Source organism: Epinephelus lanceolatus, chromosome 8 (assembly GCF_041903045.1).
Source record: "Epinephelus lanceolatus isolate andai-2023 chromosome 8, ASM4190304v1, whole genome shotgun sequence".
Taxonomy (NCBI): domain Eukaryota; kingdom Metazoa; phylum Chordata; class Actinopteri; order Perciformes; family Serranidae; genus Epinephelus; species Epinephelus lanceolatus.
The window spans coordinates 5201318-5227140 of NC_135741.1; the positions used below are offsets into that span (position 1 = coordinate 5201318).

Consider the following 25823-nt stretch of genomic DNA (forward strand, 5'->3'; position numbering starts at 1 on the left):
GGTTCTGTAATCCAAAATAGTGCAAAAGTTACCAAACATTAAATTTTCCACATCTTAAACAACACAAAAATAAATAGATATTCTAATAACACTACTTCAAGTACACAGAACAGGCTTTTGTTCTCTTGTGCAAAAAGTGTCACTGAACACTTGGTTTCATATTTCAAATTAAAACCAAGCTGCAAACACAAACACTGAACTTCGGCTGCCAACAATAAGGTTTTTTTCTCTAATCCAAAGTAGTGCAAAAGTTACCAAACGAATTTTCCACATCTTAAAGAACACAAAAATACAATTCTAAATAACACTACTTCAGGTACACAGAACAGACTTTTGTTTTGTTTTGTCTGTTGCGCAAAAGTGTCACTGACTGATTGAACAATATATTTTTAAGAGAGAAACACTTACAGTACACTTGGCATCTTTTCAGTAAAAAACAACAATAACAACACTGAACTTTAGTGTTAACTCCAGTTCACTTGCTTCCCAAGTTCCCATCCTCTTTTATAGGTTGTTAGCCAGAAACACAAGCTTGTCCACAGTCTCTGGCTTTAATGCAGACCGGTGACATGTGACAACGTTGCCACCGCCATCTCTGAAGGGGCACTGGTGGCAGGAATGCAAAGATATTTCTTTGCAAGGTTTGCCACCCTTGGGAAATTAGCCTGGTGCAGCCTCCACCACTCTAGTGGGTTAGCTTCTCCGTCAGAGCAGGTGGGCCAGGCTGAGTGGATGCTTTTTTGAAAAAACTGCCCAGACTTCGTTTCACCTTCTTAGCCTCTCTCTCCACAGCTCCACTAGCAGCTGCAGTGCTTGCTTGTGGGGCTGACTCTGTGTTAGGTACAGCTTCAGCCTGCTTCTCAAGCAGTGCGTGAATTTCCACTGCTGCTCTGGTCTTGATGTAGTCCTTTCTGTCATCAGCTATGTATGAGTCTTTAAAGCGTGGATCAGCAAAGGACACCATGTCCAGCAGGTCATTGGTAGCAGGGTCAGAGTACTTATCATTAAGATACTGGAGGATGGCCGTCTTCATGTGTTTTGTCAGGTCTGTGTCATCATCAGAGTGAGGAAGAACTGTATTTTTCAGTAGATGGAGCACAGGTATTTGAGGTATGACACACTGACGTACTCCTCCCCAGACAGTGCACCAGTGAACTCCATTAGAGGGCTGAGGATCTTGTTCACAGATTCCCAAACATCAATGTCCTGCCAAGTAGGTACCAGATGTCTGTTTTTTTTATCTGCTTTCATGACCTGTGATATGGCCTTCTCCTGTTCAAGAACCTGCTCTATCATTTGTTGTCGTGACCCCCACCTTGTTGGTGTTTCGGTGATGAGCCTGTGAGGAGGCAGGTGTAGGTCAGCCTGGGCAGCAGCCAATTCTCTCTTCCTTTTCCATGTATATGAAAAAGCACTCACAATCTTTTTTCAATCTTTTTACACACGCCAACTGCTCGCTCCACACGAGGATCTTTCACACTTTTCTCTGTTAACAAAGATAAAAGTTATTAGTTTAGTTTCACCTACAGAGCATCAGTCATCTCTTCAACAAAACATAAAAATACTATACAGTTATCTAATAACAGATTAAATTAATGAATCTGAATAATTTTACACCATGGAGGTGTGAAACTTAAAATTATCTTTATCAGTGTCCACATTGTGAATCACCCTAGGAGGCTGACACACACACACACACACACACATACACATACACTACTGAAAATTGGAAATGCAAATTACAGTGTATTATTACAGTTACACTTTAACCTACCAATGGTGACATGCAGCCTGTGGCCGAAGCACTGCAGTCTTCTCCAGTCATTTAGCGTCACTGCCTTCACCACATTTGTGCCGTTGTCTGTGGTAATACAGACTTGGGATTCTTCCCTGAGGCCCCATGACTCCAGCGCATCCTTTAATCCTTCTGCTATTGCCTCACCCGTATGGTCATCAGGGAAATACGAAGTCTGCAAGCACCTGCTGGTCAGTTTCCACTCACCAGTTATGTAATGAATCGTGAGGCTGATATAAGGCTCCATGGTGCGACTCGACCACAAGTCCGTAGTAGTCGCGTAGTATGTTAATTCACAGAGGTATTTCTCAACTTTTTCTCAGAGCTGGCCATACAGTTTGGGCATTTCTGTCTCAGTAAAATACTTGCAGCTTGGAGGCTCATATCTTGGATCAAGGGTTTTAATCATATGTTTAAACCCGCTGCGCTCCACCGTTTGGAAAGGGACCATGTCTTTGCACAAGTGTGTTGTGATGGCTCTTGTTATGTCATTCCACCGCATGCTCTTTCTGTCATAAGGAGTACTCTTGGAAAAGGCTTGCGCAATGGAGGTCTGTTGTTGGGTAGCGGGGGAAACTTTTTTCTTTCCTCCCGTGTTCGTAGACTGAGCCGTTGTTTGAGCCGAGCGCAGCCTCTGGCTCTCTGCATACTTGAGCACATGTTTTGATTTCAAATGGTAAAATAAATTGCTCGTGTTACCATTGTTGGCAGTCACAGTTACTCCACACATCTTGCAGATGACATTTTTCTGCTCAACATCCGACTTTTTAAACCCGAACCACGTCCAAATCACGGATGTAGCACCGTTTTTTCTGACCAGCTCCTCCTCCTCCGCCGTTACTGTGCTTGCGGCCGTTTTCACACATAGGCAGGTGCGATAACGTCATCAGCAGTATGACGGTAGAGCACAAATCTCTACCGTGGCCAAATTTATATCGTTTCTACCGTCATACCGTGTATAACGCGCAGCCCTATCTCAGGCCTGTTAATTCAAATGTTACAGTCACAGTCATTGTGTGCACATGGATATGAAACACCCATTTGATGCTCATCCTGGTGTTATGTTCCCCAAACAGGCTCGGGGGATGAGGGGAGTAACAGTTGAATTAAACCAGGGAAAAAATCTAAAGAAGTGAGTAAAAACCAAATAAAGACATTTCTTAACAATAAAAGAAAGAAGAATGAATGCTGCTGTCTTGCATTTCTTTCCTCTTGCGTGAGGTCTGCTCTGCAGCAGCAAACTGATATGATGCTGATTTACATGAGAATTCATTTAAAATGGAGGTTGATCCATGAACATAAATTACAAATCGCCTGTAAAGGATTTTAAAAGCCTACTCTGTCAGAATTAAAACAACTGTAGACTGCGAACAAACTGATGTATGTGTCTGATAATATTTAATAAATGGGCATCAGATCTGGCAGGATGTGAGTGTTTCTGTGACTTCCTGCACGGACTGAAAGCTGCTGGAAACTGTCCGACTTCACCTCAGCTTTTTGTCACCACTTCCTGCTGCAGCCGCCTGATCTCATCCCCTTTCCAGGCGAGGCGCAGTTTATCTCAAACGAGCCTACTATCTCCACCTGTCTCCAGTCCTCTTACATAGCATGCTTCTAATGAGCGAATCAAGCACAGGTGCAGATAACCATTCTCTGCATTGTTAGGAGGGGGGACACCTGGAGAGGCACACCAGAGAAAACAGACAAAGACACAGCACACCACCTTACGGCACGTAGCACTGCTTATCATCATGTGCAGGATGTGGTGTTTACATGAGCACAGAGAAATCAAGTTATTCATAATCCCTGTGTACATGAAAAATACTGGTAACCCGGTTACTGATTTCTGCATTCTATTTGTGCAGGCGCCTGTGATGTTAACAATCCCTCACAACCACACACACACATGCACTTCGTAACCACGTTATTCCTCAGAGAAGCCACTCTACTTTTACAACATTGTCCTCCACTTTGACTGGTGTCAGCCAGCCACCGTCACTACCACCACACAGGACAGTGCAGTAGTGAAAGAATATACACAGCCTCTTTTATTACCGAGGACGAAACTCTGTTGCTTCATTCCTCCAGTCAACACATTCTCACTCCAACCTCGTCACATATCAACGTTTGGTGGCAGACTTTTCACGTCCAGATACGACGTGCAAGGCACCCTGGGTGGTTGTTGATGTTCTGGAGCGCTGTGTCAAGTTCTGCCTGTTACATTGTCTTCTTTTAAAATGCACTTACGTTTTCACAGGAAATTTAACGTTGACATACTGTCTCTTTCAAAATAAATGCACTGAATCGGTACAACACCGCAAATTGACGTTTTTTTTTTTCCGTCAACAACAAACGCACAAGGTTGGGTTTAGGCAAAGAAAACACGTAGTTGGGGTGTCGGTGGCTTAGCGGATAGAGCAGGCACCCCATGTACAAGGCTGTTGCCGCAGCGGCCCGGGTTTGACTCCAGCCTCTGGCCCTTTGCTGCATGTCATTCCCTCTCTCTCTCCCCCCTTCACACTTATCTGTCCTATCAATTAAAGGCAAAAACGGCCAAAAAATATCTTTAAAAAAAAAAAAAAAAAGAAAACATGTAGTTAGGTTTAGGAAAAAATAACAAAGTTTGGCTTCATAATCTTACGGGATGCGAACACCACTCTCCTGAAAGTTGGTGATTGTTGGACCCATCCACCACCCCTCCTCCCCGACCCACTTGGACTTTCGCTGCCTTGACTTTGGTTCTAGTCCAGCTGTGTTTCTCCCTGATGCCGCTGGACCTGCCGTGTATCATGCTGACGTTACAAGATGGCTTTTACGTGGTGTCTGATGCCGCAAGTCACTGCCCAAACGCTGGGTTTCGACAACTTCAGAGAGAGACCGTGTTGCTCCAGAAGTGAGACCGTGCCGCTGCTGCCGTTGTTTGTATATCTCTTACGTCACTTGGCTGAAGCCACGCCTGCACAGGTATAAGGCGGTTCTCCATAAAGGTTCATTTATGCTCAACATTAAATACGGATCCGGATACAGACGGAGCCTTCTGTCCGTGCTCCACGTTCATTTCGTCCGTATTTCTGCACGTTTCCATAAAGCTTACGGATACGGGCCAAACGGAGCAGTACCACCGGGAACCGTGGGGGCAGTGTTGCTGTCACTACCCGATACGTAGCTCTAGTGAGACACGAAGAAGAAATAACAATTCAATTTCTCTCATCGGCAGTACTAGAGAAAAGAATTCTCCGTCCTCCAGTCGCAATGTATTTAATGGCCACACCGACCACCGCCTCCTACAACGCTGCCCCTGTTTTTGTCTTCTATGCAAGAGGTACATTATCAATATCTCCTCCACAGTTGCCATGTTTGTTTTTGAGTTTGTTGTTGTCATAAACTTTTGACGCTGGGCTGCCTCCTGGTGGATATATTGGTTAACATCCATGCCAACGTAAAGGCCGCATGGAAGTATGTGGGCAGTGACGGTAACATCGTTTGAAACATACATTTTCGTATGTAAAGAGAGCATAAATGAGCCCTAACCGGGATAAGGTGTAAACATGCGACAGTATCCTGGTTTCTTTTGGAGTACTCCAGTTAACAAATCAAACACTCAGAAATAGGATCTGAAACAAGATAAGGTTTTTACATGCTCAAACATGTAATACTTCAAAACCCTATCATAAGCTGGTTATATATGTTTGTCGTTTATGTTTTTGGTCCCAAGGTAACGATAAAATTGATGATAAACAACTGTCTCAATTGTTTAAGATTTGAGATACTTAAGACATGTAGGGTCTTGATTGTTCTCTTTTAATGGGGACCTAATAAAGGATTAAAGTCTTTCATAGATTGGAAAATGATTAAATGTGACTCAACACACGTGGACTGTCATTAAAGTCAGAATGTATGTTGGACTGGTTTTTCAGGATAGTTTCTTTGATATATGAAATTTGGTCTCTGAAGTATTTGGCAAAATCCTTTCAGTGTTGGAAAATAACTTTGTATAAAAAGCTTGAGGATTAATCATTGTGTTGAGATGAGGAATTTTGGATCGTTTTAAAGGCTGTTAATAACATTTGAGAGGTCGGATTTTCTGGCTGGTTTCATGGTTCTCTTCCAATTCAGGGGCACAGATTTGTAGCTGCGTCAGTCAGTCTGGAGTTGAGTTCTTCTCCCTCTCCACTCAGCTTTACAGCAGTCCTTTTTTAATTGACTTACAGTGCCAACATTTCTCAACGGAGCTTTAATTCAGCCGGAGAGTATTTCGGTTCTCAGTGGTGCAGCAGTGTTTGCACTTTTCAACAGATTATAGTTAAAAGCAGCCACAAGATCGCTTAATGCAAGGTATTGAAAGCTTTGTGCATCACTGTGCAACCATGTTTCAGTAATGAGAAGAGCATCCTATTTATGATCATCTATGAGCTGGCTGACCATGAATGTCTCATCGGTCAGAGAACATGTGTTAAGGGGGGCCATTCATAAGCCTGTGAAATGGGCAGACTGGGGGGAAACACTAATGGGTTTAACTGAAATGAGATTATGGAAATTGGTGCAGTGTGCAGCCCTCATTTTCAGTGGTAAAAAGTTGGAGATAATGACTGGTTTAGTTGGAGGTAATTATACACATCTGAAAGCATAAATGTATGGACCGTGGAGGCATCTGCAGTAGAGCTGTCGCACAGACGGCTAGATGTATGAGTTCCAGTTGGTCCCTTGGGATATCATTAGTCCCAGCATGAGTGACTTGTCCCACTATAGGGTGCCTTTGAAGTATTGATGGTATCTGTTCGATCCTCGACCTTTGCTCCTTGAAAACAGTGCGATTTCTTCCAGTTTTGAGTTAACTTTCCCGATGATCAAGTCACCAGTCAACAAGATACTGTAGATAGTTCCTGGGAGGAGGATGCTCCAGCTCTTAAACTGGTTCCTTGCAGACGGGTTGAGTGGTCCCATGATCCATAGTTAGGACAATTGCGGCTCTGCTGGAGTCCTAGTGAACTGCTGGGCCAGCATGGCTCGCTGAGCTGTGGTCGCCACAGCAGCAGGGAAACTCGTAACTGCCTCCTGCAGAGCCTTGGCTGTTTTTACCTGGAGCAGCTGGCTGGTGGCAAGTAGGACTCCTGCTGTGAAAGGAGTCGGCAGCAGCCGTGGGGGCATCACCTCATCCAGGTATCACCAGCAACCACTGGCACCAATATTTAGAGGAAGTCTTGCTGGAAACAACCGTTGTGAAGATAAATGATCACTTACATAAAGCTAAAATCCCAAACCTTTTAGATTCAACTTTAACATGTTTAATCAAATCTTACCTGCCACTTAAAGTGGTTGAAATACATGAATAACATTTTTAAGTCTTTGCTTTATGTAACTTTGTATCAGAGTTCAGTGAGGATATGAAAAGACCTGCACTGTGTGACAATATGCAGAGCTGCGGTAAACATGAAAGAGTAACCGTTTTCAAGCTCTTTGACACACCACATCTTCTGAGTCCTTGTTTAGACTCCCAAAGTGCTTTATAGGTACCACATGACCCACCTGGATCAGCACTTGTAAGTAATATGTCAGGAGTGAAGAGCTTGGAAAGCCTGATACCTCATCTCTTTGACACCCTCCTGTTCAATATCAACCTCCTTCCCTCGCTCTTTTGTGCTCTTGTCTGAAGATGGAAAAAAAAACATTTTCTCGGGTCTTTCTTCGCCTTTGATTTCAGCTCTTTGTTGCTACTCCTGGCATGTATAAACTGCAGAGTCACTGGGATATTTTTTGGCATTTATTTTCCAGGTTTTTGTAGTTTGTCTCTATATTTGCAATTCAATACTTGTGATACTGATATGAAGGGGATCTAAGACAAGATGCTGTTGTGCATCTTTTGATTGTTGCTTATGATAACTTGTGTAGAGTCATGTATGTGCCGTAGGTGGAAATTCTGGCCTAAGAGTGGTGCAGACTTTGGACATGCCTGGTGTATATGCACAAAAGTTCTCACACACATTAAGACGTTTGTGATTGGCCCAAGTGTTAGTTTGACTTTGACAGGATGATGGTAGTGGACAAAATGTCTTTACCATCAGAAATGATCTTCCAGGGATCTAAAGTATCCAAACTGATTTCTTGTTTTGGGCAGAACAAATAACCTCACCTGCCACCACCACCTTACAGGGACATTCCAGCAATGTCAAACACCAAGATCAGCTCAGGTCATGAACAGTAACCTACTGTATAGCCTTAAAACAGTTGCATAATGTCTTCTGTGGCTCTGAGAGACTTGTCAATCTTGAGAAAATCATCTCTACTCTGTGTCCTCAGATATTTAGCAAAGAAAACTGGGTGACAATCTTGGTGGCATGTCTAATAAAAAAGTTGCTATCATGCAAGATATTTTGGCTTCTTTTCTTTTGTATATGATCAGTCATTTTTATATAATTTTCTTGAAAGTCATCCAACTTTATGTAAGTGCAGTACTAAATCACTGCACATTAATGGTTTCAGACTTGAGCCCCAGAGAGTTCTTTTTAGTTAGTTTTTGGGTTTCCGTTCAAATGAAGCACAAACTCAATTTTCAGAAAATCTACAAAAGGAAATGCAAATTTATGTGCTTCTCCATTTATCACTGTTACACAAGTATTCAACGAGTTCTCATCATAAGTCGGCACATCTCACCGCTTTGTGGTTGGGATTTTGCGTCTACATACAGTACAGGCCAAAAGTTTGGACACACCTTCTCATTCAATGCGTTTTCTTTATTTTCATGACTATTTTCATTGTAGATTCTCACTGAAGGCATCAAAACTATGAATGAACACATGTGGAGTTATGTACTTAAAAAAAGGTGAAATAACTGAAAATATGTTTTATATTCTAGTTTCTTCAAAATAGCCACCCTTTGCTCTGATTACTGCTTTGCACACTCTTGGCATTCTCTCCATGAGCTTCAAGAGGTAGTCACCTGAAATGGTTTCCACTTCACAGGTGTGCCTTATCAGGGTTAATTAGTGGAATTTCTTGCTTTATCAATGGGGTTGGGACCATCAGTTGTGTTGTGCAGAAGTCAGGTTAATACACAGCCGACAGCCCTATTGGACAACTGTTAAAATTCATATTATGGCAAGAACCAATCAGCTAACTAAAGAAAAACGAGTGGCCATCATTACTTTAAGAAATGAAGGTCAGTCAGTCCGGAAAATTGCAAAAACTTTAAATGTGTCCCCAAGTGGAGTCGCAAAAACCATCAAGTGCTACAACGAAACTGGCACACATGAGGACCGACCCAGGAAAGGAAGACCAAGAGTCACCTCTGCTTCTGAGGATAAGTTCATCCGAGTCACCAGCCTCAGAAATCGCAAGTTAACAGCAGCTCAGATCAGAGACCAGATGAATGCCACACAGAGTTCTAGCAGCAGACCCATCTCTAGAACAACTGTTAAGAGGAGACTGCGCCAATCAGGCCTTCATGGTCAAATAGCTGCTAGGAAACCACTGCTAAGGAGAGGCAACAAGCAGAAGAGATCTGTTTGGGCCAAGAAACACAAGGAATGGACATTAGACCAGTGGAAATCTGTGCTTTGGTCTGATGAGTCCAAATTTGAGATCTTTGGTTCCAACCGCCGTGTCTTTGTGAGACGCAGAAAAGGTGAACTGATGGATTCCACATGCCTGGTTCCCACTGTGAAGCATGGAGGAGGAGGTGTGATGGTGTGGGGGTGTTTTTCTGGTGACACTGTTGGGGATTTATTCAAAATTGAAGGCACACTGAACCAGCATGGCTACCACAGCATCCTGCAGCGACATGCCATCCCATCCGGTTTGCGTTTAGTTGGACGATCATTTATTTTTCAACAGGACAATGACCCCAAACACACCTCCAGGCTGTGTAAGGGCTATTTGACCAAGAAGGAGAGTGATGGAGTGCTGCGGCAGATGACCTGGCCTCCACAGTCACCCGACCTGAACCCAATCGAGATGGTTTGGGGTGAGCTGGACCGCAGAGTGAAGGCAAAGGGGCCAACGAGTGCTAAACACCTCTGGGAACTCCTTCAAGACTGTTGGAAAACCATTTCAGGTGACTACCTCATCGAGGTACCTAAGCTCATGGAGAGAATGCCAAGAGTGTGCAAAGCAGTAATCAGAGCAAAGGGTGGCTATTTTGAAGAAACTAGAATATAAAACATGTTTTCAGTTATTTCACCTTTTTTTGTTAAGTACATAACTCCACATGTGTTCATTCATAGTTTTGATGCCTTCAGTGAGAATCTACAATGTAAATAGTCATGAAAATAAAGAAAACGCATTGAATGAGAAGGTGTGTCCAAACTTTTGGCCTGTACTGTATATTAGCAGCAGATATTCTCCTGCGTCTGCTGTTGACGTTCCTGGGCGCTGTGACCAATGGCGAGACATCAAAAAAAGCACAAAGCTAGGTTTGGGCAACAAAGCACATGGTTGGGTTTAGAAAAAAACATCAGGGTTTGGCTTTACATTCATACGGGAAGCAATTACCTGGCTCCTGGGTGAAAGTCCAGGGTTTGTTGGACCCTACACTATCAACCTGGTCTCCCTCCAAAGTCACTGAAATCTGGTGCTTGGGCAATGACTTGCAGCATCAGACACTGAAGATAAAGCCGTCCTTTAATGTCAGCATGATACACAGCTGGTTGTTGTTATAGTTTAGTTGTTCTCTGCAGTGTTTGAAAGAAGACAATGCACGTAACAGGCAGAACATGACGTCCCAGAACATCAACATCAAATGCACCCAGGGTATCTTTCACGTCGTATACGGATGTGGAAAGTCCATGACCAAACTTCGATATGCGACGAGGTCAGAGTGAGAATGTGTTGATGCTCTCCCTCTCGCCTGCCCTGTAGGGACTTTTCAGACGTCAATACTGGCAGGATTTCAAACTGATGCCATCCTGTAGCATATCATACTGCTAGGTCAGGTGCCGTCTGGACATGTTATGAACTGATGCTGTCTGTCTGTGCATCATACTCCCATGACTGGTGCCGTCCAGCATCGTTACAAACTGACGCTGCCCGGCGACTAATCATACCACCGTGGAAGGCAACTATTGCCGTCGTATAATGTAATTAAAAGAGCGCCAGACAAACCATAGATTTAGGAAAGTAATGGATGTATTACGAGGAAGTGCAAACGGGACATTGAAAATAGTGGTCTTAGATGAGTTCTGATAACAGCTCTGAGTTGTATCAGCATGTTAACAGCCATTCAGAGATGATGAAAAGAGCTTGCTCTGGCCTATGACAGTGCTTTATGACTGCATGTCAGCATGTATTCGCTGAATTTGTTCGCATTGCACTTTTCAGTATTCAACTTTTATCAATACACCAAATTTTCACCTTGACCAAGTGTAAAAAAAAAAAAAAAAAAAAAAAACCTTTCGAATGTTTGGCGCTTCTATTCAGGTATCTTTATGCCCAAATTGAAAATGTGCATAAAAAAGAGGTGTATGGAAACACACCCCGTGGTTATCACCAGGAAGAGCCAACCTAAAGTAGCTATAGCTTGCTAGGAACATTATGCACACAACTGTGTCTGTGGAGTGTTTCTATATTCAGGCCAGACTCAGGGTTAGGTTTAGTTTGTTATATTTTACACAGTGTGTGCAATACTTCTTTTGGCTGCCAAAAAGCAAAAGCAGCTCTGTAGGCATTCTTGATTGAATTCCTAAAGTGTTTATGTCAAAACTGTAATCGTTGTAATCCTCATAATGCATGCCAACACTCTGAATCTACTGTTCAACATCAGCATACATGTTCTCATAATCCCTCTTGCAGCGCACTCGAATCCCCTTTGGGCTAGGCAGAGATAATCGTACATTCGCTGGATTGCTTTCAGAGACTCTTAAAAACCTTGAAGAATAGGGCTGATGATGTCACCAGAGGAGAGCTGTGATAATAGCACTGTGGCAGCACCTCTGCAGCAGCTGGTGGCCGTGAATTGGATTGTGATTGCCATTGAGAAGGCCATTCCTTCAAGAGCTCTTCCCTCCAAAGACACACAGGGCTTACACTGTGGAGGGATACAGATAAATAGGTTCTTATCTATGCCATTGGAGCATGGAGGGAGGGAGTGGATGAGACACAAAGAGACAAAAGATTTATTGTTAAAGTGACTTTTATCCTGCAGATTTGGCAGAATTGAAGGGTTCTGCTCTCTAATGATGCTTTTCAGAGACAGTGGTACCCAGTACTTCGAGTAGTTCAACACTGGGCTTTATTTCAATGCACATCAACATTAATTCATCAGTGTTTTAAGTGCTGGCACTCCACTTTACACCTTTTCTTTTCTAGTGGAGTACAGATCATCCACAATTCTTCTCCAGCGTTCTCAGTTTGAGGCTGCTTTCTCTATTTCCATCTCGGTGTACTTTATTTCCTTTGCCTCTATATCTATCGATCGCCTGCAACTCCTTTGTTTTCTCTTCCCCTGGGGGTGTCATATGAGAGCCTATCTGGTTACATTGGTTTTAGGCTTTCAAAGGGTGTGTCTGATTTCATTCCACTTCCTTATCTGTATGTCTATTCTCTCTTGGTTTCTTTCCCCTCATCTTTTTATTTCAGTGCCATCATATTCAAACAAGAAATTAGCAAAAGCAGTGACAAAGTTGTAAGTGACATCATCATAATGTGTCTTTAATTCATGGTGTACCCATACCTGCTCCAGAAATTGGCCAAGTCCATTATTAATAACCTCTTGAAGTTTTCTGAGTCAGAAAATAATAGAAACATGTTGGATGCATGTTGTTGATGCATATTACTTTGGTCTTGTTCGTTCTGATGGCAAGGCCTGTCTCAGCAGATGCTGTCGCTACCAGCTTTCCCTTTTGTTAGCTATTAAATGCTGTACTCACAAGAGAAACAACAGTATTAGTTGTTTATTCAAAAGCCTAAAGGAAAGTGTTGGCATTTTTCAAATTGGGTCTTATCCTCATAATCGTGGCCTTTGCATTCCCTACCGCCATTGTAGAGATGCAGGAAAGTGATCCTCTCACAAAAAGCAGATATCGTAGCAAGCAATGATCTTGCCAATCTTCTTGGTGTGGTAGTTTCAACTTAATAGCTAACTAATCTAGCTATTAGTATTCATGTGCAGTAATAAAAAAACACATATTACCATACTTATTGTTTCAGGATTATCATGACTCTGTTTTAACAGAGGGAGACACAGATATTACAGATTGTTCTGAAAGGCTTTGATTGCTGTGTAGGAGTATAGATCTGTTCCTTACGACTGTTCCTTATTTCCCGTTTCTTGCTGTCAGTAAATGTTGGCTTCTTTTAACATGACTGTAATCGCTCTCTAGCTTTAATCAAGTAGGCTGGAGATATACTTGCTTTAAATTACGCAATCATGTGCACTTGATGGCTGCCTTGTTTGGAGTGTTGGTTGGGCATGTTCTTGGATGTTAACACTATGCATTAGCAAGATTCAATATGCACTTGAACTGTAGGGGCAGTTTGGGAAGCATACTTGACATTGTCCCTTTGTGCCAGAGTTCAGGGCCCTATTAGCTACAATGGTGCCACTGTTGCTTTTTCTACAGTGATCTCAGAATTAATGGCGCATTCCAGGCAACCTGTAACTCAACTTACAACCTTCTACCCGTGAAAGTGCACTGGAACGGCAGTCAAACCCGTAACTTACCACCCATGAACTCGTACCAGATTGATGTACTCCCAGTTACGCTTTCTAAAAGGTTATTAGTTGGCAAGATTTCATTGTTCCCTTAGTCGCAAAAACAAAATAAATCAAAACCTATATGACTGGACCATGTGGGAATTTAATTTGAAAGGACAGACACAGGAAGTGTCCACGCTCAGCAGTCAGACAGGAGTCAGGTTAATTTCCAGGGCTGGTACCTGCGGTTATTCCACAGGCTAGTTAATAACATGTCGGGCAGGAAATCCAAAGTGTGGGATCATTTTGAGAAGGTGAAGGACGAACCCAAGGTGATATGTAAACTCATCTTCATTGGTCGACTACAAACATGACATATCATCTGAAACATGGAAGTAGCTACATGCCCATTAGCCCACAGCGTCATTAACAGGCGGCTCGCTCAGTGTGTGACATGCACTTGTAGATAAAATATAGGCCTATATTAATGAAGGTTCATTAGTACGGTTTTGTATTTCTCTGTAATGTAGCACAGTGTTAACAATGTTACTGATACTATTCTTTCTCACACCTTCAACTCAAACCACCAAAATATATCATTTAATAATTAAGTTAATACCGTAAACATGCAAGCGACTAGTCGACTGATGGCCCTAAATGATGACTATTGGTTGACTAGGAAAATTCTTAGTTGGGGGCAGCTCTAGTCTCCAGTTTTGTTGTTGTTTACATCATGCAAATCTGAGAGCTGTCTGGTGTGATCCCTCACGGAATCCTCCAATAACTCGCATAGTACTTGTGTAAGTAGTTACAGTCGTGATAGTATATCTTTGGCCTTACTCGCCAGTTTTGGAGTTTTTGACTGTGAGAAAAGGTCATTTATGAGCAAATTGAGTGTCTTCAGTTGCATGAACCTTGTAGATGTCCAAACTTCAAACTATTCTGAACATTTTTCACTTCTCCATGTTGGTTGTTCATTCATTATGTTGCAAACAGCAGTTGACAGATCAAGGACCACTAACTCATTTTGCAAATATGTCCAACCAAACTAAACTGAGTTAAGAGTTCAAATAAAACATTCACAGCTGGTTGCTCTACGTGTTGCCGTCATACCAGAGGCTTCTCCATTTATGAAGCTGAAAGCAGTGTGGGCAAACACTCCTTTCACTCTGATCACATTGAACTCCTGCTTGTATCGCTCTGTTTGTAGGGTTAGGTCTGCGTCACATGGTCTGCTTTAATGCTGCAGGTTACAGGTGTATTTTTAAAAGAGGTTTTCATTATTCACAGTAGGAGTTATGCTGAGAAGAAGCATTCATCTGCAGTGAAGGACATATTCCGTTATTTTTCTCTGTGTGTTTTGATTTAGAGTGACTCACAGTGAATCTTTGTCTTTAGATCAACAGGCTCATGGGCAGCAAATGGTCACAGAGATACTGGCCTTTGAAAGTAGACGGCTGAAGTCATTTTTGTGAGAAGCCTGATGAAAGATTTTGTCTTCGTCAAAGTCACGCAGCCCAGTGGATGAAATAATATTTTCATCCCTGTGAGGCCAAAGGTGTCATTCAGAAAACATGTAAAAATCACTATTGGTGATGAGCAGTGGGTTTAAGTGGGGTTTTCCCTGTCCAATGAGCCTTGATGGAATACAAGAGCACTAACTCTCGCCCACATTCATTTTGAAGAAATTTCAAATTAGCAGACTTCATTTCCTCTAGTTTAGCTTTTTGTCCCGGGAGGCTTTCAGGTTCAAGATAATATCCTTGTGCAAACAGGATCCTGTCTCTGTGATGCAAATAGAGCCAAGCTCTTGTTCAGCTGCTGATGATATAAATGAATGAACAGCCCTTGAATTTAGCAGAATTTTTCAGTATTCACGACGTGACTGTTATTGCACATTTTTGTCAAATATGACCTGTCAGCTGCTCTCGTGTACTGAATATAAAATCCATCCAGTATAACCCTTGTCTGACAAGCTCAAATGATATGACATCTCTAAAAGTTATTAGTGTTGCTTGCAGTATAGTTTTCTCACCATTCTGTTCTTGTTCTTGAGATTTTCCAGACAAAACTGTTGTTAGGTTTTTATCCATTCTGCCTGTTTCGAGTCTGACCTTTAATATTTCTCTCTTGTACTTTTATGAAACACACTGATTTAATTCAGAAAGTTAGATGATTTGTACCACTTGAATGTCTGTGTGGTAATCAGAAGGCTTGTACCAGTTAGCTAAGCTTAGCAAAAAGAGTGGAAACAGCTGACCTGACAATATACCTTATAATTAGCTAATTAACCTGTTGTATCTTAGTGGTTTAATTTACACATAAACATATGTAGGAAGTTACTACCACAAGCCACAGGTTGCCAAGAAATATTTTAGGAGTTTAGCGCCCCATGAAAATACATTTTCTTGTTTTTACTTTTCTCCGTACAGATGAGCCATTTGAGATGCATTTTAATTAGCAAGATTTGCAGTTTTTCTCAATTGCTAAGATGTGCTTAATGAAACTGAAATCCACTTGAACTTCATCATCACCTCCTTTGCACAACAGAAGTCTTCTCTTACAAATGTGTTTACACATTTTCATTGGTTTCACACATTTTTCACACCCTGTTTCAGTTACAGTTAACACAGATCTCATAGAAATACCCATCACACTATTGGATTAACTGTGTTGTACCAAAGGGAAACATCATTTTACAGCTGATAGAAATTACTTGCATAATTATGACTCATTCCCTGATGCACCTGTGTGAAACTCTTTTGCACTTTTCAATGAGCCCACTGATAATACCCACCGATAAAAGATGCCACCTCTGTGTTGCTAGTATTCAGCATTTCCAAATGTCCTGGAATCAAGGATGTAATCACGACTAGGTCAAAACCTAATATATGGCTGCTGTGGTCTGACATAATAGAATGACAAGGAAAACTATGATCCAGTACAATTAAAAAAAAACTGTTTCCAAGTATTTGTGGTATTTGTAGTTTGGATGCCTTTCTTTATAGGTTCTTTGGTGAAGAAAGACTGTAGTACAAAAGCTGTACCACACTGAATGTCCCAATTTGTCTCGTCTAGGTGCTTACTGTAGGTCTTATATGTCAACGCCAATTGATGGGCACAGAAAGACCCGTACACTAGAATAAAATGATGACATTTCAACAGAACATCTCAAAAAATGTAAAATACAGAGTCTAGCGGGGTTTGTTTTCCTTAGTAAAATTGTCTTCAGAGAAGAGAATAAAGTGCATGCTGTGATCTGCTTGCCTTGTTTGGAACATACTGTTACTATTTAAGTTTAATCAATGGCAAAGGCACTTAGTACAAATTAATGTTGAAACAGATTATATCAATAACTGTATTTTGTATTTTGTTGTCCATTGTGCAATGATTGATTGGAAGAATACATTATTTTGACAGTTGTGTTATTTCATGGAAATATTTGCTTTAGTTACATGTATTTAATGTTTTGTGAGTGTTAGAGCATTTTGCAAATGTGACGTCTTGTGAGTGTCATCTAGTGTCTCTAGTTTAGGTCTGTGTGCGAACTATTTTGAAATTATAACTTCTGAATGGACAAATGTGTTCAAGACAAGAAAAATTGTGAAAGGTATTGAAATACTTTCTTTTCCTACTTTGGAGAGAGCAAAGCTAGTTGTTTCCATTAATGCTAAATTAAACTAAACTAATCACCTTCTGGCTTAAGTGCCGTACTTAACACACAGACATTAAAGCAGTGTTGATCGTCACATCTCACCCTCAGCAAGAACGCAAATATCATATTTCCAGAAAATGAAACTATTCATTGAAGTCCACTTTCAGATCCTCAAGAAAAACAGTGTAATAAGGGATGTCAGAGAATGTGACAAAGATAAACTCTAAGTGGTAATCTATAATGTAGGCTTGTTCTTGGAGTGAAAGTACTGCCAGTGTCTTTCTTTTATTATTCCTTTTGTTGTTGCCTTGTGGGTATGAAACAGGTCAGGATATCTACTTCATTTTCAAGTCAAACAGAAAATGTAAAATGCATCTTGGTCAGTGCAATAGAAAACAGTTGGTTCAGTTGGTGTTTAAAATGGCAATCAAACAATATATCATAAACTGGATTTTGGTTGTTGTGAAAAAAGTATACAGTTATTAAGCTGTATATTATTTCCTTCAAATTGTCATTGATGATTTCTTCAATTTGTTCTTCATGGCAGTTTGTTAGTTTGACACTGTGATCCATGTGTTGTGTCCCATTTAATGATTAATATTAAGCTCAATATGGTCAGGTACACACACAAGTACCTATTCCGTCATGAGCTCAGTTGTAGATCTTTTTCAAGAATATGTACCTGAACGCACACACACACTTGTGCCAGCGTGTGACAGCTCATTCAAGCTGACGCTGTGCAGACCGGCAGTTTGTTAATAATTCAAAGTGATTATAAATATTTGAAACAGAACAGCACGGAGGATGAAAGAGTCATCTGATAGACTCCTTTCATCCTCCTTCCTCCTCCTTCCATTAATGGTGAGAAGAAGCGTAGTGGGAAACAGAGAGAAAAAAATCTGTCAGAGATACACACGAGAGGAGATGAAGAAGGGAAAGAGGAGAGTGTGATAGAGGAGAGTGAAGACATAAAATGAACCTGTGATGGTACTGGTTCCATTAAGTCAAAAGGACAGTGTCATCTGCAAAGAATGAATCACACCAGTTCTACGTAGCCTTTATAAATAGATTATTATGGTTCACCCATTCAGAGAAACAGGGAAATGAGGTCAATTGGTGGATAAAACACCTTGAGGAGGATGAAAGATGAGGTGGTTGAGAAATGGAGAGGCTTGATGACTTTCCTTCAGACTGATACAGCACAGTCCAGACTGAGACAGTTAACAGTGCTGGACATTTCTGCAAATGCACAAATGGAAAGAAATCTCTTAGCAAAGGCAGAAGTTGTATCTGCATAAAAAGTCTGAATTTGTCTTAGAGGAACAATGTGTGAGATTTAGAGAGATTTAGTGGCATCTAGCAATGAGGATTTGAGATTCATTCAGTGTTCATTGTGGTGATTAAAGCCATCAAAAACCCTGAATAAAGCAGTTGTAGATTACAAATCAGTGTTTCTCCTATGGTGTTTTGCACATTGCACTTTCTTTCTCTGTTTATTTAAAGTGTGCTCACCTTAATTATGATCCAGACATTCAGATACTTTTTAACATGCGCCGAATTATCAGCAGAGGTCTTAAACTACTAAAAACAAGCAATAAATCAGTTTTAAATTACAAATCAGTGTTTGGCATGTTGGAGGCATGCCGTAAGCTAGCACCTTCTGTGTTGAATTTGTAAGTTCTCCCTGTGTCAGCATGGGTTTCCTCTGGGTACTCCAGCTTCCTACCACAGTCCAAAGACATGCAGGTTAATTGGTGCGACCCCTAACAGCATAAGGGGTCATGGAAAATGAATGAATGCTGGAACATTACATTTACATGGAATAGAAATGCAGTTTATTTTTCTGAAAGTTAACAAAAAATAAGGTTTTTGTATCAGTACTAAAACTTTGATGCTGTACTGACATTAGCATTAAAAATTTAACAATACCAAACCTTTTAGACGTGTGCATAATATTTGAGGTCTACAAAAGTATGCAAGTCTGATTAATCAGGACTAAGAGGTATACCAAAGTCACACTTAACCACTGACAGTTGGGGATAACTGATGTGCTGCAATGTGCCAGAAAAGGTAAAAAAGACTGCAAGCTAGTAAACATTGATTTAAACAATGTTGGATTTAAAATACTTAAAAACAGGCTTTTTGAATGTTTAATGAGGAATGAAATGCACTCAACAGGTTTGTTAGACCTCAGTGAGACACACCATGGTAACACTGAGCGGAAACATGACATTTGTTTGTTTACAAGGAAACTCACAGGGCCCTTTAAAATCCAGTGTTGCTGCTGCTTCACAGATAATCACAAGTCACTGACTGATCTCGAATTCAACTCAGGTCTACTTGTGTGCAACTGAAGTGCAAGTAATGACAGAATTGTAACTGATTATTTTCAACCATAATTTGTTTTTGTCGCTCAGCTTGTGTTCCTTCTTCCTGTAGATGCGCCACATTAATCTCCCCCTGAGATAAAAAGTGGAATCACTGTCAGATGAATTGCAAAATCTTGACCTAATAGCTCTCAATTACACACCACGCACCACCAAATTCAGCACAACTCATCATGTGCAATAAATGTGTTTCCTGAAGGGTTCGGAGGTCTAATCTATTGATTGCATTTAATAATTGCAAAGTCATAGTTGCATGCAAATAAAGGTGAAAGGTGAGAAAGAGTTAATGAAGATGAACAGCAAGAGAGAAAGATGCAATCAAAGAGAGAAAATAAAGAACTGAGGCTGCAAGGGCTGCAAAAATACAGAGAAAGAATTTAATTATTTGGTATCACTCATTTGACATGACATGAAATATTAATACTGTGATCTGAGCAGAGAGCTGGCTGCTCAGTGCTACTGTTTGAGAAACAGAGAGATAGAACAAAAGAAAAAGAAACAAAGAAAAGGCATACAGTAGAGGTGAGAACGACATATAGAGGATTTGTCAGGTTTTTATATTCATATTTTTGTTGCTGTTTGAAAGTAGAGAGACAGAGGTGATTTTTGCTGTACAGAGGAGCTGCACAATAACATACTTTACATCAGTCATGTTGGAAACTGAATTAGTGAATCAAGTGTTTCCCTCCCTGGTTCAGTTTGTTTGGCTGAGTGATGTTATCTGTCTCAGGTGGCACCACAGAGAAACACAATTTGCCTTGAAATAGGATTCCTGGTCTCCTTTGTTACAGGCTAAAACAAAATAAAATTTCATTAAAATGCAGGAAATGAACCAGAACAACATTAATGTGAGTGTGAGGAGCCATAGCAGCTTTAGCTTTGAAAGATGGCAACATGAAATCCGCACTAATGCCCGAAAGCAGCTTTGTCTTCATGCTCTTGACAAGAATAAACACCTGAAAGGGATAATTTTAGGAAAGAGAAGCATAATTGATGTTAGGCATACATTGCGCTTTGTTGGTAAAGCATAGTAACTTTCAATAAAAGTTAAATTGGAATCAAAGATAACTCCTAGATTTTTAGCCTTGGACTTCTCAGCAGGTGCTAAGTTAAGAAATTTGTCACTGGAGACTGAAGTGTTAAGTGGTCCAATGATTTTCAGATTTTTCTTCATTGAGTTAGGGGAAATTATTAGATGTCCAGCATTTGATATGTCTTGTACATTTTTTAAAGAAGTCAGTCTGTTGCAGATCCCGCCCCTACAGATGCATAGAGTTGCATGTCATCCGTATAAAAATGGAAAGAGTTTTTATGATTGAATGTTAATCTGCCCAGAGGAAGCTTGTAAATAAAGAATAGAAAAGGACCTAGGAAAGAGCCTTGTGGTACTCCGTAGTGCATAATGGCAGTAGATGATGAGAAGTTACCAAGAGTGACTGAAACTGTCTGTCTGAGATTGAGAGATAGAAAATGAAACATTTAAGAGCAGTGTCTGTAAGTCCTATGATGTCTTTAAGACTGCAGCTTAAGGTTCTGTTATCAACTGTATCAAAAGCAGAACTTAGGTCAAGTAGGAACAGGGCAGACCTTTTACCAGCATCAGCAGCAAGGAGAGGATTATTGGTAACCCTAGGAGGTGCTGACTCAGGGTCATGTTTTTCCTCAAAAGCCAGATTGGAACTTTTCAAAAATATCGTGTTGACTCATGTGGGCATTTAATAGTTTGCAGACAGTCTTTTCTCAGCTCTTTCATAGAAGTGGGAGTTTGGAGATTGGTCTTTAATTGTTTAGTGAATTGGGATCTACATTGTTTAAAAAATAATGGTACAAGGCCAGTTGCTAGTGAGCTATTGAAAATGGACAGAACAGGTAAGACCTCTTTGAAGAGTCTGGCGGGAATTGCATCTAGGCGACAGAAGGAGCAGTTAAGCTGTGAGACAGTCTCCAGCAGCGTCTGGACAGAAATGGTTTCGAAAGAGGGACATGACACAGTAGGTGGGTGTGTAATAATAAAGCTATGAATCTGTGGCATAATCTGACCTCTTTTTTTTTTTTTTTTTTTTTTTTTTTTTTCAAATTTAGTTGTAAAGATTGTACAGATGTTTTCACATGCTTCAGCTGAGTGATTAGGAAATGAGTTATTTTTTAGTCTGTTAACAAAATAGTTTTAAACACTATTCTGGGATCATGGTGGCATTCAGCAATAATATTGGAGTAAAAGGTTTGTCTTGCAGATTTGATGACGAGTTGAGTTGATCTGAACATTAGATATTTTTATTGAGTGAGATGAACCTCAAGTCTGCTGTGTAAGCATGATATCTGTTGCTGAATCTTTAGCATAGGTTTTTTTTTGAGGATTTTACGGTATGAACTTGGTGTCTGATGGTTGTGGTGGGAGCTGCAGTCTGTATGCGGGTATTAGCTTGCTGATTGGATTTTGTTCAGAGGATACTAGTGGTCTCAGTGTTTACATGATGACATTGAAGGAGACAGAAAGAGAGAGCTGAGGAATTAGCAGGACAAAACAGAATGAGAGAGGCATAAAGCAGTAAACCCTCTTCAATGGATGGATAAATATTTCATGCTTATTTTGGAGACTGTGGGATTCCTTAAGTGCAGACAGACAGCGAGTGCTAACAGGACTGGGTGTAGGAGATCAGTGTGTTTCAGCTGCATTTCAAGAATCTAAGTGATATGCACCAAAGGGGAGACATCAGGGCTCACTGCTCAGCTCACACAGTTGGAGCTGTTTGAATCCAGAGAAAAGCTTTGATCCCTTGTGAGATTCCTGGTGGGGATGAACTGGATTGTGCTGAAGTGATTCGTCACTTGATGAATTGATCAACAAAAGTTTTGTCCAACAACTGAGTTTTGCATTAAGTGTGGAAAATTTGTGACATATTTAATTTGCAACACAAAAAATGAATTATTCACTTGTTGGTTTATGATAGGGATGTCAACAGTTAACCATTCATCAGTTAACCACCAAGAATATTTTTGACCTGTTACACATGTCGGTCTATAGGTAAATTTGCTTCTCTTCAGTTTACTGCGCTGTGCACCACCAGGGTCTGGTAGGAGCTAGCTAGCAGTGCCGCTCAATCAGCAATTACCTGCAAGAAATGCCATACTGACCCAAAAGCATTGCTGTGGAAACATTGTGCCCACCCTTAGAGGTAATGGTTAAAGGGTGTTGGCCAATCAGTGCAAAATTAAGCAAAACTGACATCCCTAGTTTGTACATATCTTCATCGTCTTGGGCTTTCACTATGTTGTGACATCTTATAAAGGGACAAAGTAATCAACCAATTTGAAAACTGATGCATTGATAAAGAAAAAAAATCATAATCAAATTACGGTGGACAATGCCATAAAACCCCATGCTGAAACGCCCAACTTTACAGTAGAAATAAACATGTTTTCAGCCTGGCACAAAAAATGGTTGGTCTCTGTAGCTAATTTCCACCTTTATGACAACTGTAAGAGGGCTGAATTTTTATATAACGTGTCTAACTTCTATTGGGTCCGAAGTTACACGTCATTAAGGGCAGGGCCACTTTGATTGACAGGCTGTCTGTGGGTCAGATTCACCCATCGCTCTGCCACGGCTCCAGCCTGTAATCTAGATGTGGTCCCTTCTGGCTCCAAAAACCCATGATGGTGAAGGCCAGTTCCCTCCACAGTCTACGGAAAATATTTAGGCATATATTTTAATATATAACCTCTTCTGTTTCCTGGCAGAAAGATATTGACAGTGCATATTGATTTGTTTCTTTCTTCTTCTTTCTTATTTCCTTTCTTTGTAAGGTGACTTGTCTTCAAAGACACCCTCATTGTCTTGCACATGTACAAGTCATTTATTTTCCTTTATATTTCAACACTTCTTTTTATTACTTCCTGTGCTTTTTCTGTGCTCATGTAAAGATAAGACATTCCTATACCATCAAAGGAACAGCAGTGATGCAGCTCCTCACATCCTGTTTCCACTGTAGAGCTGCCCGAAAGGTGCCCTCTTTGAAACTGAATTAAAAAGACATTTAAAATATACTTCTTCTACGTCACCAGGACAGCATGAGAATATCTCTCTGCTCGAATTAATCTACATACTGCATGTTACCCACTGTAGCCTGCCTTTGCTCAGGACTTGCCTCTATTCTCTAGTCTCATCCTCTTTCTTCTTCTCTTTCTCCTCTCTGCTGCTGCCAGGAGCCTTGAACTCATAATTGTAATACAATTATACTTTCACTGAATGACAAAGAGGGAGAGAGATAGGACAGGAGAAAGAGAAAATGAGATAGTGTGGGGAATGGGGCTGACTATCAGGAGAAAGTTAATGTCAATAGAGATAGAGAGCAAGAGAGATATGGTTTCTGAGCCAGAGAGACAGAAGGCCAGAAGACAAGAGACAGTAGAGAGGAGACAAGATGTTCTGGAGCAGGGAAAAAGACAGATATAGAGGCTTTGGCTGGGTAGACTTGGTCCCTGATGTAAAGAGGAGAGGAAAGCTGAACAGCCATGAAATATTCTCTCTGAAGACTTTCCTGCCAGCAAGTCTTCAGTATGCAGAGAGACGGAGGGGGGATGTCAGAGAGAAGGAGCTGGAGGAGGAGGAGGAAGAGGAGGAGGAGGACAACAAGGCAGAGAGTAAAGAGGGTTAGAAGAGATGAGGCAGAGATGGGTTAAAGGAGAGAATAAAGGAGACTTAGATGGAGAGAGGGAGGCAGGTGGAAAGGGAGGAAAAAGGGAGGGAGGAATGGAATACAAGATGAACAGAGATATTTAAAGAAGCTTAAATGTATTCAAAGTGAGGGAGGAAGAATTTAAGGTACTAGAAAGGTAGATGGAGAGTACAGAAGAGGAAAGCAGCTAAAGAAAAAGTAAGGAATGATTATAGACCCTTTTACTGTTAGTAAACAGTATTACATTTTTTGGTGGAGGCAAAACAATTCTCCAAAGACATTAGGTAGGCCTAGCTGGCCTCTTCACCCTTCCATGTGCCTACGTGGAAAGCCTAAGGTGGAAAGAATACACCTCTCTGCCCTTCCATGCGCCTAGATGGAAGCCTAAAGCAGGGAGAGCAGCAGCAAAGACCCCACAGGAGCAGAACAGATCAGCATCAATGACAAACAGAAATGACATCGATAAGTCAGACACAGCATGAAAAGGAGGAGCTGGGCTGGAGGCAGGTTGCAAAGCAGCTTGCAGAGGAAGCAGCAACAGTAGTTAGGCCAGAGCAGTTTAAATAGGGCGTCCTGAATGAGATTTACCTATTGGTTGCATAGAAAGGAATCATGTGATCAATCAACTAACTCCATCAGTTGATTGTCCTGCCTGAACTAACGCTAAGCTCAATTTTTATTTCTCTCATTCACTTGCTTTCTCACAGCACCGCAGCACTGTATCTCTCACTCGGTAGCCTGATTCATGATCTCAGCTTGCTGACACGATCTCTTTGCTTTTCTCTGTCTTTTTTAAAGGGATAGAAATGTTCTCCAGTCATACTAAAATGGTCCCTAATCGATACTGGAGTACTTCTATGTTTTATGAATGAAGTGGTACCTGAATCGAAGCAGCAGTGTTGTGTGTGTTTGACAAATTATCAAGTCATCCCTGCACACCTCACTTCTAGAGTTCCTTTATTTTAAGAAAGTACTACCCTCTGATCAGGGACTTTGGGGGTGTCCCTGGAACTTAATTCAGACCCTGGTCTAGTTGTCAGTCAAACACTGACACTCCTCTCCAGACGCTGAGACAGAAAGAAACATTGTTGATAAATCTGCAAAGACCTTAATCTTCCAACACATTCTCATTCCAACCTCGTCACATGTTAATATTTGGTCATGGACTTTCCACATTGATTGTTGACGTTCTGGGATGCTGTGTCAAGTTCTGCCTGTTATATGCATTGTCTTCTTTCTCAATATACTTCTGTTTTCACAGGACACACAGACTCTTTCAAAATAAACACCAACCTTGGTACAACACCGAAAATTGATGTTTTTTTTTTCTTCAACAACTAACAGACGTGGTCAGGTTTAGCAAAAAAAGAACAAGGTTTGGTTTTATGATCTTACGGTACATAAACACTGCTCTCCCAGGTGAATATCTCCATTTGTTGGACCCATCCACCACTCCTTCCACCCAGCCTACTAGGACTTTTGTCGCCTTAACTTTTGTTCTTGTCCCGCCGCGTTTCCCCAGGATGCCACCAGCCGCCTTTAAACTATAACAGTGACCGGCTGCATTAAAAGATGGCTTTTTTTTTCGGAGACTGACAACAGACGTCACTGACCAAGTGTTGGATTTCGACAACTTTGGAGTGAGACCGGGTTGTATCCTCCTATTGATTATAAATATACA

The 25823-nt window shown here is 41.0% G+C and overlaps 1 protein-coding gene and 1 pseudogene across 1 annotated transcript in view; one reads left to right on the forward strand and one right to left on the reverse strand.

Moving 5' to 3' along the window:
- oprl1 (opiate receptor-like 1) overlaps nucleotides 1-25823 on the forward strand; it is a 167820-nt gene that overhangs the window by 84670 nt on the left and 57327 nt on the right. The gene's annotated exons all lie outside the window — the stretch shown is intronic.
- LOC144464219 (E3 SUMO-protein ligase ZBED1-like) lies at nucleotides 686-2682 on the reverse strand (annotated as a pseudogene).